A 13,295-nucleotide genomic window follows, 5' to 3' on the forward strand; every position below is an offset into this window, starting at 1 on the left:
AATACATATTTCTAGATTGCTAAAAGCCAAAAACCTTTGGTAAAAAAATAAAATAAAAAGAAGTCTCTTTTAGTGTCATTTTCAAAGGTTTCTGATGTAGTGAACGAAGAAGGGAGTGAAGAGGAGGGTAGGTTTCGGTTAGGAGGTATAATGCTCAACTGAAATGGACACTTCTAGTAAAATTTAAGCATTTCCAAAACTTACTGAACACAAGGAAAATAAAACAGAAAATCATTTTTTTTAGCTCAGTTGAGTTCAGTGGGTTCGGTTTCATTCAGTTAAACTCTCACACCTACTCCCTCTACCACATAATCAAAGTCAGGCAGATTGTGTGATAAAATAAAAATAAAAATAAAAATAAAAAGTGATTTAAAACACTGGAGTGAGATAGAGAATCCAGTATTCCCTGGTAAAATCTCATTGTTTTCTTCATCCACTACAAATTTCCAGATTGCTACAAGCCAAAAACATTTCAATACAAACTCAACTGTAATGGACCAAACCCTTGAATCCTTGAGATGATTTTAATGGTGGAAGCACCGATATAAAACTAAATAAATAACTAATCACAATAATAATGTTCTCAAGAATATTGTAGGTCACCCATATGAGATGCCACTGCAACTAAATCCCATACAAAAATTTTAGAGAGTAACTACTGCCATGTTATTTCATGACTACATCCAGTACATAAACAACCTAAGAATGGTGTCCCAACTCCTCTATATAAGAAACAAACTACAAATTATTTATACAATCACAGTAAAAGAGAATGCACCTCATCCTCTAGAATGCACCTCCCACTTGTTCATGTCTGGCACAACAAGATCAAACTGTTTCTCCAATTCTCCCCATTGCTGCCTTCACCTCTTCAATCTGGTCGCACAAAGCCTCATGCACAGAACTCTGAATTTGAGCAGGCACACCTTGGACAATTGGGTGCTAGCTCAGCATTGAACCATCCACCTTCTCTCTCCATCACCAAAGGCCTTGGCTAGCACTGCAACATTTGATCACTAGAAAATTAGAGTTGTAGAGAGACAGAGAGAATAATGGGGGAAGATAGGAGATATCTATACTATTATATAAAAGCCTACAACCAAGTTGGTATAGACATGTAACATTTTGTTGATTTCTGAAAATGGCCACAAGAACAGTTACTTAAAAACAAGAGCAATTATGCCTGACTCAATTTATTATATCGAAAAGAACAAAAAAAACACAATGGGTTGGATTGTAAATTTCATAGCACAAACATGATCTTTTCAATTGCACATGTATGGTGGTGTTTGGGAAGTTTGGGACTTGGGTTTTTTTGGATTTTTTTCACAAAAAGACAAACTTTTTGCAAAACCAAAAAAAACACATCCAAACAAAATATCACATCCAACCCCATAATCATTTCACTTTTTCTCTCACAAACATCACATCCAACCACAAAAAAACCCAACTATCTTCCCAAACACAAAATTTTTTTTCTCCAATAATATCCTACAACTAAAAAAAACTACATAAAAACTCACTTCCCAAACACCGACTATATGTGCTTACCCTTGTAGTATATTATAATTATACACACATAGTGGAATGGAATTGTTGGATACAGGGGTGTGGGTGGTTTCCAGAAAACTTTGGCCATCTTCCATCAGCTCTATGACGGGCTTCAGTGATGGGATGGTCACAGACTCACAGCCATGACGTCCAGTGGTAACACTCTAGCCACCAATTTACGCAACCTCCTCTCGCCACCCCCACCCCCACCCCTCCAGCAACTCACCAAACATGCTTCTTTATTTTTACATTAATTTATTTTCAAAACATTTGTGTACCACCAAACAGGATTTTTATTTTTGTTTTTCATGGAAAAAAACAAAAACAAACAAAAACCTTATTTCCTGTTTTTGAAAACAAAAAACTGACAATGTAATAAAATGACACCTAAATGCTTATATGTTGTCCAACAATAGCTCGAAAAGAACAAATTAGCAACCCAGGTATAGACTAAGATTAAATAGAAATATATGCCTCTGAATGCCTAGTTTCAACCTGGCATGAAATCATGGTTCCTCTACCTCTGCAGTATAAGCTAGCAAAAGGGAGCACCAACTTTTCACAAATTTCATGCACGAATTCTGATTACTAAATATTTCATCACTGGGATATGGGAAGTACAACAGCAAAGCAGAAGAAAGCACCAAATAAATGAGGGTTAATTACACGGACCTCCCCTGAGGTGTCTTACAATTACAGGACCAGTGTTTTAAAAAGCCCTAGGCGCATCGAAGCGCCAAGGTCACCTGGAGCCTAAGCCCCGAGGCGCGAGGCGAGGCGCGCGCCTCACCAAAGCGAGGCGCAAGTTATAAACGTTAAGCAAAATATTAATAAAGCACAATTTTCTACATAAACAAATATTTAATATTATTAATTTTTTTAATAAGAAGAAAAAAAATAATTAATTTTTTAATATATATATTATTTTATTTATTTATTATATTTTTTAAATAATGTGTTTTAATTAATTTTTTTATTTTATTTTATATACGTGTTTATTTTTAAATAATTAATGTATTTTATTTTACATATTATCTATAAGTATATTATATATTATATAATAGGTATTGTATAAAATTAAATATATAAATCAATTATATTTTATATATTATAAGTATATTGTATATTATATATTATATAATAGATATTATATAATATTATATATATATATATGAATAGAAGATAAAGGGAGAGATAGAAGAAAGAGAGAGAGAGTGCCGATCAAAAAAAAAAAAAAGAAAGAGAGAGATAGATCGTCAGCTCGAGAGAGAACACGAGAGAGAGATCGCGATCGCGAACGAGACAGGAGAGAGAGAGAGATCGCGATCGTGAGAGGGAAGGCGACAGAGAGAGAGCGAGACAGAAGCGAGAAGAAGACAACGAAAGGAAGAAGAGGAGAAGAATCGAACCAGAGGAGAAGAGAAGAATCGAACCAGAAGAAAGAAAGAAAAGAAAAAAAAAAACAGGGTATAACAGAACCAGAAAAGAGAAGAGAAGAATAGTCGACGCAGAAGAGAAAAGAACCAGAGAAGAGAGAAGAGGAGAAGAGAGAGAGGAGAAGAGAACCTGTGTTTTTGCTCTGTTGACCCATGTTTGTATCATTTTATGATGTAAATGAGATGTTATCCCATGTGGGTATCCACACAGTAAACAAATGGGGGTTGCTGGAGTGAAACATTTGAAGCGCATGAAGTGCACGCCTCAGGCTTTATAATAAAGCGCGCACTTCGCCGCCTAAGCTGCGCCTCGCCCATGTCGCCTCGCCTCGCCATGCTTGAGGCACAAGGCTGCGCTTCATCTCGCCTTGGGTTTAGGCGCGCGCCTAAGCGCGCTTTTTAAAACACTGTACAGGACCTTCATTGTGGTTTCTAAAACGACAATTACCCCTGTCGGCTTGATGGCATTAACATTGCTACTAAATGACAAACATACCCTTCCATAAAAAATACTAAAAATTTCAAAATAAAACACTCATCTCTTATCATAGGCATCACCGCACATAATCCCATCCCCCCATCTTCACTCACCTATCACTCTCTAAACTTCACTCCATGGTTCCACTCCCCAACAACCACCTCCACTCCATTCCACAAGTTCACATTGCAAAAACTGAGAAGGTAGAGCTCTGCTTCACATTTCAATGGCAAGGAGTGCACAGTAGCAGCTACTCTGAATCATTGAGGTGGGTTTGGGTCTCTCTACTCTCTCTACATCTTCCCCTAACCTCACCACCCCAGCCCCATCACTATTACCAACCAGCAATCCTCCCTTCCCCCTCCACCACCTCCATCAACAGCCACCCACCACACCCCCTCCACTCAGTTCATGATGGCTTCGATAGCTTCCACCAAAGCTAGAGAAGAGTTATTTGGGCTGCACACCAGGTGTTTGATGAATTATTGCAACCATTATCCTCACCTAAACCACGTGTTTGGCCTCTCTCTCTGTTTTTCTGTGCGCGAGACGTTTGGCCTCCCACACAGTTGAGGTGGAGGGTGGTGCTGGAGTTGCTACACAGCATATCAATATGGGTTTTGTAGATAACATATATATAGATGTATAGATATGCCTCTGTGTATGTCCGAGCCACAAAGAAAAAAATTCAAAACAAAACTAAGGATATATATGTTGAATCTGATTAGTAAAGATAAATATTGAATATGATTGAAATTTAATCTAATTCGTAAATTTAAATCTTGAATATGATTGAATTTAAGTGTATATACAATTTTTGTAAAAAACAAACCACTTTGTATGATAACAAACCGATTAGGTAACTAGATCAAATTTTTCTTCAAATTATGTTGAATGGATTAACAGAATGACGTTGATGGAATCTTGCAATCTTAACTAGACAATTTGCTGTAAATGAAAGTTTGAAGAATCATTATGTTACACAAAAGAGAACCTAGCGCGGGATTTGATGACTGTCCGGCCTCTCTAGCTCTAGGCTTTTTGGTTCTAGGAGCCACGATCTGATTTTACTATCAAGGAACAGCTAGAGGATGAATAAGCAAGGCCACTATGAAGAAATCAATGTTAAATCAATGACCAATAGGCGCTGAGGTTGATAGAACTATTTAAGGATGAAACATAACAAAGGAATATGAGGAAGTTAACAAAAATTAACTCAGGTTATGTTGAACACAGCAAAAAAAATAAAAAAATCTTGTGCCATGAACCGATGAAATCACAGAGAGAGAGAAAGAGAGAGAGAAAAAAAAAAAAGACGCCGAGGATTTAAGGATTAAACATAGCACAAAAAAAATTGAAATGGTCAGAATTATTGCAAGTTATGTGAAACAAAGTGAAAAAAAAAAAATTTGATTTTACTTCTTTTGGCATGAACTTGTGATAGCAAGAGTCAAAAAAATATAGACTTCAGATTTAGTGTTCACATGATTAACAAAGAAAGACTTAGTTTTTTTTATAAATAAAAAAATAAAAAACTACTTTTGGCAGGAACCTGTGAGAGCCAAAAAAAAATCAGAATAAAAATTCAGAGTTATGCTACAGTGTTATAGAATTTAGATTTAGTACCCACAAATTTCAGTAAAAATAAAAATAAAAAAAGATTCAAGACAGAGCTTAAGTATGAACAATCTGTGTGACATGGAAGTATTGGGCAAGAATATGAACAACATCAAGCTTTTTGAACAAAATCATGGAAGTATTTCAAGAATAATCATCAATCAAGAATAAAATGACCATTAATCAGTTTGGAACAAACCCACATATGGATGTATGACCCCAAAAGAAAAAAACATTAAATCTAAAGCAAAATCAAGGGGATAAGGTAAAGAAACCAATGAAAATACAGAGATTTACCTTAGTTTACACAAGAAATTGATAGAGATTGAGTTTTTAGAGGGTTGGGCAGATGGAGTTTGAGCGACATGGAGATTAGGGTTTACATAGACGAATCACAGAAAAGAACAGGAATAGAAGCAGTCGGTTTTGGGGCTTTTAAAATCTGCCCAGGTGGCCACCGGTCGACCACCGAGTTGTCCTCCCGGACGACTGGCTCGGTAAAAAATCTCCTGTGCTGGTTGCTTAAAAGTGGCTAGGGCTAATTTATGTGATGTACACAACGTATAAATGTATATGACAGGCCCAATAATTCAACCAGAGGATTTAAGAGCATAACAAGTATGGTAGGTATATGTAACTCAATATGTATGGTAAGTGAAGGAAATGAATCTGCTAGTGTAGGAAACAAGTTTTGAAAGAAAATTAGGTAGCTGGATGAGTTTTAAGGACATAGATAAAAATCTGGAAATTTTTATGTGTTAAAAATGCAACAAACAATACTTGAGTAAAAATGTATGAGTATTTTGAAAGCATTCAACTGATATTTATGATTCCAAATTAATGTAATAGTATTCATTCCTCAATTTGAGTAAAACTTCGATTTTGCAATCTCAACAAAATCAATATGCAGAATTCGACGTTCCAAATTCGCCATAAATAAAATTAAAGCATGTCTTGCTTAGGGATTTTATGAAAATATCTGTCAATTGCTTGTCAGTGTTTACAAATTTAATAGCAATATCCCCTTTTTGAACATGATCTTTTAAAAATTAGTGTCAAATTTCAATATGTTTTGTTTCGAGTGTTAAACCGGATTTTTGTTTAAGTTGATAGTACTAGTATTATCACATTTAATAGGGATATAATCATAATGTAAGTCAAAATCATCTAATTGTTGTTTCATTCATAGAACTTGGGCACAACAACTTCCGGAAGCTATGTATTCAGCTTCGGCCGTTGATAAAGAAGCAAAAGATCTTCATAGCAATAGATCGCAGAACCTAATAATATTTTCATAGCTAAAGAAGCAAAATCATCAATGTTGATTGGAACAAAGGCATAGGAGCTTAAATTACAACCTAGAGGACACAGGATTCAAAGTTCTGGTAAATCCATTAAGGGCACAACCCTAGACATCCGACCAATCCTTGCTGGTAGGACAAGAAGGTCTTCATCTTCATCTCCTCCGCCTATGCTCTATTCGTAGTGTAATGCAACTCGTGAGCTGACGGCGGAACCCTACGCTTTTCGACGCCGTTCGCTGCTTTTCCGACGATCGGTTTTTTTGGAAGAACTTGTTTGCTTCGCTTTTGCTTTTGCATTTCCGTTTCCTTGCGATTCTTTTCCTTCTCGTCCCTTGAAGATGATAAGCAAGTGAACGTGATCGATGACCAGAACTTCTTTTTGTTGCCTCTACCTTCGCTTTTGCTTCTGTACAATAGATCCTTGAAGAATATCCACTTCTTCGAGTTCCTTCCAGACGATGAAGACCTTGAAGACGAAGCAGAGCCTAACGGTGTTGTATCGATCGACAGAGTTTCAGTTTCTTTGTTCTCAGAATCATCCAACTCCAGAACGCGATGATGATGAGAGGCCTCATTTTCTTCGTGTTCTTGCCATTGGAACTGTGTTGTTCGTTGTGGTGACATCTACCGGATCTGACCATTCAAAAACAACTCGTCGGCCGAACTCATATCACTTGGTGAGAACTCAGAAGAAAATTCGAACTTGAACGAGCCAGACTCAGCGTCGTTGGTGTCGCCATTGTTGGAGGAGTGAAGGTCAACGTTTGGTTCGCTATTGTTACGGTTTGAAAAAAGGATTATTGGTGTGAGTTCGAGAGCAGAAATCATAAAGGACCCCCACAACCACAATCCCCACTGACACATGTCAGTGACTGATAAGAGGAAAAAAAATAAAATAAATAAAGAGTAAAAAGTTGAATACATTGAAGGTGGTGGAGTTTTTCCGTTTGAGAGAGAGAGAGAGAGTTGGGGCGGGCTTAGGGACTGAAACGAGTCTGACTGGCTTGTTGGACACTCCAACAATGGCGACACCAACGACGCTGAGTCTGGCTCGTTCGAGTTCGAATTTTCTTCTGGGTTCTCATCGAGTGATATGAGTTCGGCCGACGAGCTGTTCTTGAACGGTCAGATCCGGTCGATGTCACCACAACGAACAACACAGTTCCAATGGCAAGAACACGAAGAAAATGAGGCCTCTCATCATCATCGCATTATGGAGTTGGATGATTCTGAGAACAAAGAAGCTGAAACTCCGTCGATCGATACAACACCGTTAGGCTCTGCTTCATCTTCAAGGTCTTCATCGTCTGGAAGGAACTCGAAGAAGTGGATATTCTTCAAGGATCTATTGTACAGAAGCAAAAGCGAAGGTAGAGGCAACAAAAAGAAGTTCTGGTCATCGATCACGTTCACTTGCTCATCATCTTCAAGGGACGAGAAGGAAATGAATCGCAAGGAAACGGAAACGCAAAAGCAAAAGCGAAGCAAACAAGTTCTCTAAAAAAAACCGATCGCCGAAAAACCAGCGAACGGCGTTGAAAAGCATAGGGTTCCGCCGTCGGCTCACGAGTTGCATTACACTGCGAATAGAGCACAAGCGGAGGAGATGAAGAAGAAGACCTTCTTGCCCTACCGGCAAGGATTGGTCGGATGTCTAGGGCTGTGCCCTTAATGGATTTACCAAAACTTTGAACCCTATGCCCTCTGGGTTGTAATTTAAGCTCCTGTGCCTTTGTTCCAATCACCATTGATGATTTTACTTCTTTAGCTATGAAGATATTATTAGGTTCTGCGATCCATTGTCATGTATAATCCTTGTGGGAGTGTGATGTTTTGGGATGATGTTAAAAAGTTGATTTTTTTTATTTTTTTTATATATAAAAAGTAAAGAAGTGTTCTGATTTAAAAAAGTTAAAAAAATTAAAAAGTTAATCTTTCCAAATTACCTCAGTCTCTCAGTTATGTAATATTTTATTATAAAGTAAATTATTAAATTAAGTTTGTATAAGATTGCTATTCATCCTAAAAGTGTTTAATTATGATTTTTTTTAATATAATTTCTTATTTTTTAAATATGACAATGGAATAGGTTGAGGTCCGACGGGCAGCCAAGGCAAGGCTGCCGCCTGCTGGTAAGGCGAAGAACACCGAGAGCTTAACCTATAGCTTTAATACCATGTTAGAATAGTAGAGAGAGGGGAAATAATATGTATTGTATTGAATGATAGAAGGTCTGTATATATAGGCTGAGAAAGAGTACCCTACTAGAAATCTAACTGTGAGAAAGAGTATCCTATAAGAAACCTAACTATGGCAATACCTAATATATCTAGGAAATCAATACCTAATATATGTAGGAATATATACCATATATACATTAACAACAATCACAGCGAAGCAAACAACCAGCCAAATCACAGCAAAGGCCGGGAAAAAAAACAACGTACTATAAATGCTACCGAATACACCGATAGCCGAACACAACAGAAAAACAATCTAAAAAGTTCTAACCACATCAGCACATGAACCCTGGAAGGGTAAAGAGAGAAGAAAAAAACACCCCGAAAAGGAAGCCGCACTAGACCCAAGGCAGGGAGGGTCTAGTCGGCACCTAAGGAAGCTGCGACAGTGAAGAAGAGGCACTACCGAGGGGCTGGGAAGGAAGAGGAAGGGCTATCAGGGCTTGAGAAAGAAGAAGAAGGGCTTTCGGCTTCAAATGATAAAGTAGCTTACTTGTGTCTCATGGCTCTAGGAGAAGAAGAATCTACTCAAGATGAGGTAACTTTTAATTATGAAGAACTTGAGAGTGCTTTTAATGAAATACGTGATGAGTTTAGAAAAGTATGTATTAAAAATAATGTGTTAAAGAAATTAGTAGCATCCTCATCTAACAATGTAGATGAATTGAAGAAAGAAAACCTTGTTTTGAAAAATGACCTTAGCATTATTTCTAACGAGAAAATTGTCTTAAAAAACAGTATTGATGATTTAAATAAAACTCTTGAAAATTTTGTAAAAGGAAGAGATAACCTCAACAAGCTTTTTGGTAATCAAAGATGTGTTTTTGATAAAACCGATATTGGCTATGATTCCATTAACAAACAAAAGAACCTCAAAACAATTTTTGAAAAAACACCTCCTATGACACACCCACATATTACTTGTCATTATTGTAGGAAAAAAGGTCATTATATCTCTACTTGTCCATTCAATAAGAATATGAACATGGGAACTAAAAATATTTGGGTTGTAAAAGGAACTAACAATACCCAACCAAAAAAGACCCAAGAAATCATGGGTACCAACAATGTTTTTAAAGGCTCAAGGCGCACTAAGGCGCTGAAGGTCTCTCGAGGCCTAGGCGCAAGGCGAGGCGCAAGCTTTATTGAAGTAAGGCGCACAGTCTTAGTAAAAAATAAAAAAATTAACATAGACTAATCATTCATAGTACTAAGACAATTTTTTAAAAAAAATAAAATAATCAAGATTCAAGACAAAATATAAAATAATTCTCAAAGCCATGAAAGTACATATTACATAACATTCCAAGTATCAAAGATAAAATAATCCACATTCAATAAAATAAAAACAAAAACAAAACATAAACACTAAACATCCAAAACATAAATATCCAGCAAATACTAATATATGTCTCAACACTTCAAAACATCAATATCAAATTTAATAAATGAAAAATAATTTCAATGTAATGTAATGCGTGATGAATAAAGTATTTGTAATTTTTTTTCCCTAACAGATAAAAGAAAAAAGAAAAAAAAACCAATAGCACATTGTATTAATTAATTATTTGTGAATAATTAATTATTTGTATTTTTTTTCCAGTGTATTTTTTTAGTTAATTATTTGTATTTTTTTTCTTGTATTTTTGAATAATTAATTATTTGTATATTTTTTTTCATTAATTATTCTCGTAATTTTTTTTTTTCCTTCTAACAGAGACTAAAGGCATAATTGCAACAAAAAAAAAAAAAAAAAAAAAAAAAACAGAGTCCAAGTCGAAGCCCAGGTGAGAGAGAGTGAGATCAGAAGACCAGAAGAGGTCGAAGCCAAAAAAAAAAAAAAACATCCCAGTCGAAGTCGTGAAGTCGAGCAGACCAGAAGGAGGAGGAGAAGAAGAAGACGGCGAAGCATACCTGCGAAGTCGAAGTCGAATCGAGCAACCCAGTCGAAGTCAAAGTCCAGCAGAGTCAAAGTCGAAGTGGAATCGAGCAGCCCAGGCGAGGCGAGAGAGGAAAAACAACATAGATTAGGGTTCAGAGCCATTCGACATAGATTAGGGTTCAGATCTAGCTGCTAAAAACTCAAGTGCGCCTAGTCGTGCGACTTGCGCCTCTGTCGCCTGGCTCAAGTCGCGGCTAAGGCATGAGCCTATCTGAAAGCGCCTCGCCTGGGACCTGTACAGGCGCAAACAGTGCCCCTCGCCTTGCCTCGCTTGGCGCCTAGGCGAGCTTTTCACAACACTGGGTACCAAAATCCAACATTTGATTATCTTATTGTAGGTATGCCTTAAGTCTAAAGCAAAAAACAGAAGGTGGTACCTTAATAGTGGATGCTCTAGACACATGACTGAAGACAAATCATCCTTCACTACTCTATTATCCAAAGATGGAGGATTTGTCACTTTCGGAGACAACAAAAAGGAAAAAATTATTGGCATTGGTAGCATCATTATCTCTCCTAACCCTTCTATTGAAAATGCTCTCCTTATAGATGGACTTAAGTATAATTTACTTAGTATTAGTCAATTATGTGATAATGGTAATTGAGTTATTTTTTACAAATCACATTGTACAATTAAAAGCATAATTGGTCACAAAACACTATTTGTTGGTAATCGTCTTGATAATGTCCATGTTTTTCATCTCAATGGTCTCTATGCTAGTGATGTCAAATGTTTATATGCTATTAGTGATAGTAGTTGATTATGGGATAGAAGACTTGGTCATGCTCAGTTGCTAAACTTTTGAGAAAGAATTTGGTCGTTGAACTTTCAAAAATTAAATTCGAAAAAGATAGACTTTGTGGTGCTTGTCAACAAGGAAAGCAATCCAAAACATCTTTTAAATCAAAATCTCTTATTTCCACTATTATACCTTTGCAATTGTTGCATATGGATTTATTTGGTCCCTCAAGAACATCTAGCCTTGGTGGTAACCATTATTGTCTTGTTGTTGTTGATGATTTTTCAAGATTTACATGGGTTATGTTTTTAACACACAAAGATTAGACATTTTCTTCTTTCACTAAACTTTGTCAGAAAATTCAAAATAAAAAAGGTTTTCTTATTATTAATATTCGAACCGACTATGGTAGAAAATTTGAAAATGAAAATTTTGAATTATTTTGTGATGAGCATGGTATTGGACATAATTTTTCAGCACCTAGAACCCCTCCAAAAATGGTGTTATAAAAAGAAAGAATAGAACCTTAGAAGAAATGAGTAGAACAATACTTTGCCAAAGCACATTATATGATCAGGAAATCAAAATGATGGTTGATGGACACATACAAGGGAAACAAACTTGCATTAAAGATGCCTCCTGCTCAGAATGTTACCTGATTCATCCACAAAAAATAGGGGGAAAGAAAGAAAAAAAAAAACAAAAAACAAAAAGTAAATGTGAGGATTATTACAATAGAGTTTAGGTTAATGATCAAGAACTAGATGTAATTCAGGAAATCATATTTTGAATTTAATGGACTGTCAATTGAAATAATAAAATTTGCTATCTAGGTCCAAATGTCTATGAATTTGGTAATCAATATTTTGCAGACCACATACATATCCAAATCCCACTCTTTTTTAGTTGTTCTAACCACATAACAACTCATAAACTGGATCTACTTTTTACTTCAAATCCCTTTTCCACAATTATTATTAGAATGAACCCAATTGTGAAAACATAAAGAAATACCCAGTCCTGCGAAAGATTCAAGAAAGACTTGTTTCAATTGCAAGACACCAACAAACAAACAAACAAACAAACAAACAAACTTATATTATATAAATAAAAATGAACATTTAACATCAAACCCTCCATCTACGCCGAAAACACTTCCTACTACAACCTTGAAACACAAAAAAAATAAATATACTAGCCATGTCTTTGACGACAAACAGTATATTACCCACTATTCAGTAGAGAGAGAGAGAGAGAGAGAGAGAACCATCTTTTTGACGAGCTGCATTTTGCGGTGGTAACTTGTGGCGGCAGCTCTATTTAGGGTTTTGATGATCACTGTTAGCTTATAGATTCTGAGACAGAGACACAGTTTTATATATGAAAACTTTTACCGATTTGTGATTAATTTCACTATTTTTTATTTATAATAGTTTTCCTTAATATATATAATAATTTTAGAAACATGATATTACTACATTATATAGTGTTTTATAAGAGGTGCTCATGCCATAGATCAAAGGCCTTTTTTTTGTTTTGGTACAAGAATTGTGTTTGGTTTGAGTTTTTTGAATTAAGTTTTTTGAAAATTGTATTTTTTTGTTTTTAGTGAATATTTTAAATTTTTAAATATTTTTTTTACTTTTTTAGATGCACCTTATTTAAATGTATCTAAAAAATAAAAAAATTGTGAAAAAATATTTTTAAAAATTAATGAATACATAAAAATATAAAAAAAATGTACTGAATTCTAGTATTTTTTTTATTTTTGGTATTTAGTGAATTTTTAAAAGGTTTTTTTTAAAAAAAAAATTACTTTTTAGGTATATTTTATGTTAGGTATGTCTAAAAATTAAAAAATTGCTCAAAATATTAAAAAAAATTCAGTAAAAACAAAAAAAAAACACGAAAAATAAGAAAGTAGAATTTTCTGAAAAAATGTTTTTGAAAAATGATAACCAAGCATTCTTTTGTTTGGGTACACAAG

The 13,295-nt window shown here is 35.4% G+C and overlaps 1 long non-coding RNA gene across 1 annotated transcript; it reads right to left on the reverse strand.

Moving 5' to 3' along the window:
* Positions 1 to 519: 519 nt before the first annotated feature.
* Positions 520 to 12,785, reverse strand: LOC114262467 (uncharacterized). Its single transcript, XR_014361926.1, has 3 exons — positions 12,576 to 12,785; positions 11,917 to 11,963; positions 520 to 1,000 (listed from the first exon to the last, which is right to left on the reverse strand). It is a non-coding gene; the product is annotated as an uncharacterized LOC114262467 (long non-coding RNA).
* Positions 12,786 to 13,295: the final 510 nt, after the last annotated feature.

Source organism: Camellia sinensis, chromosome 2 (assembly GCF_055761805.1).
Source record: "Camellia sinensis isolate YWXY chromosome 2, ASM5576180v1, whole genome shotgun sequence".
NCBI classification, from domain to species: domain Eukaryota; kingdom Viridiplantae; phylum Streptophyta; class Magnoliopsida; order Ericales; family Theaceae; genus Camellia; species Camellia sinensis.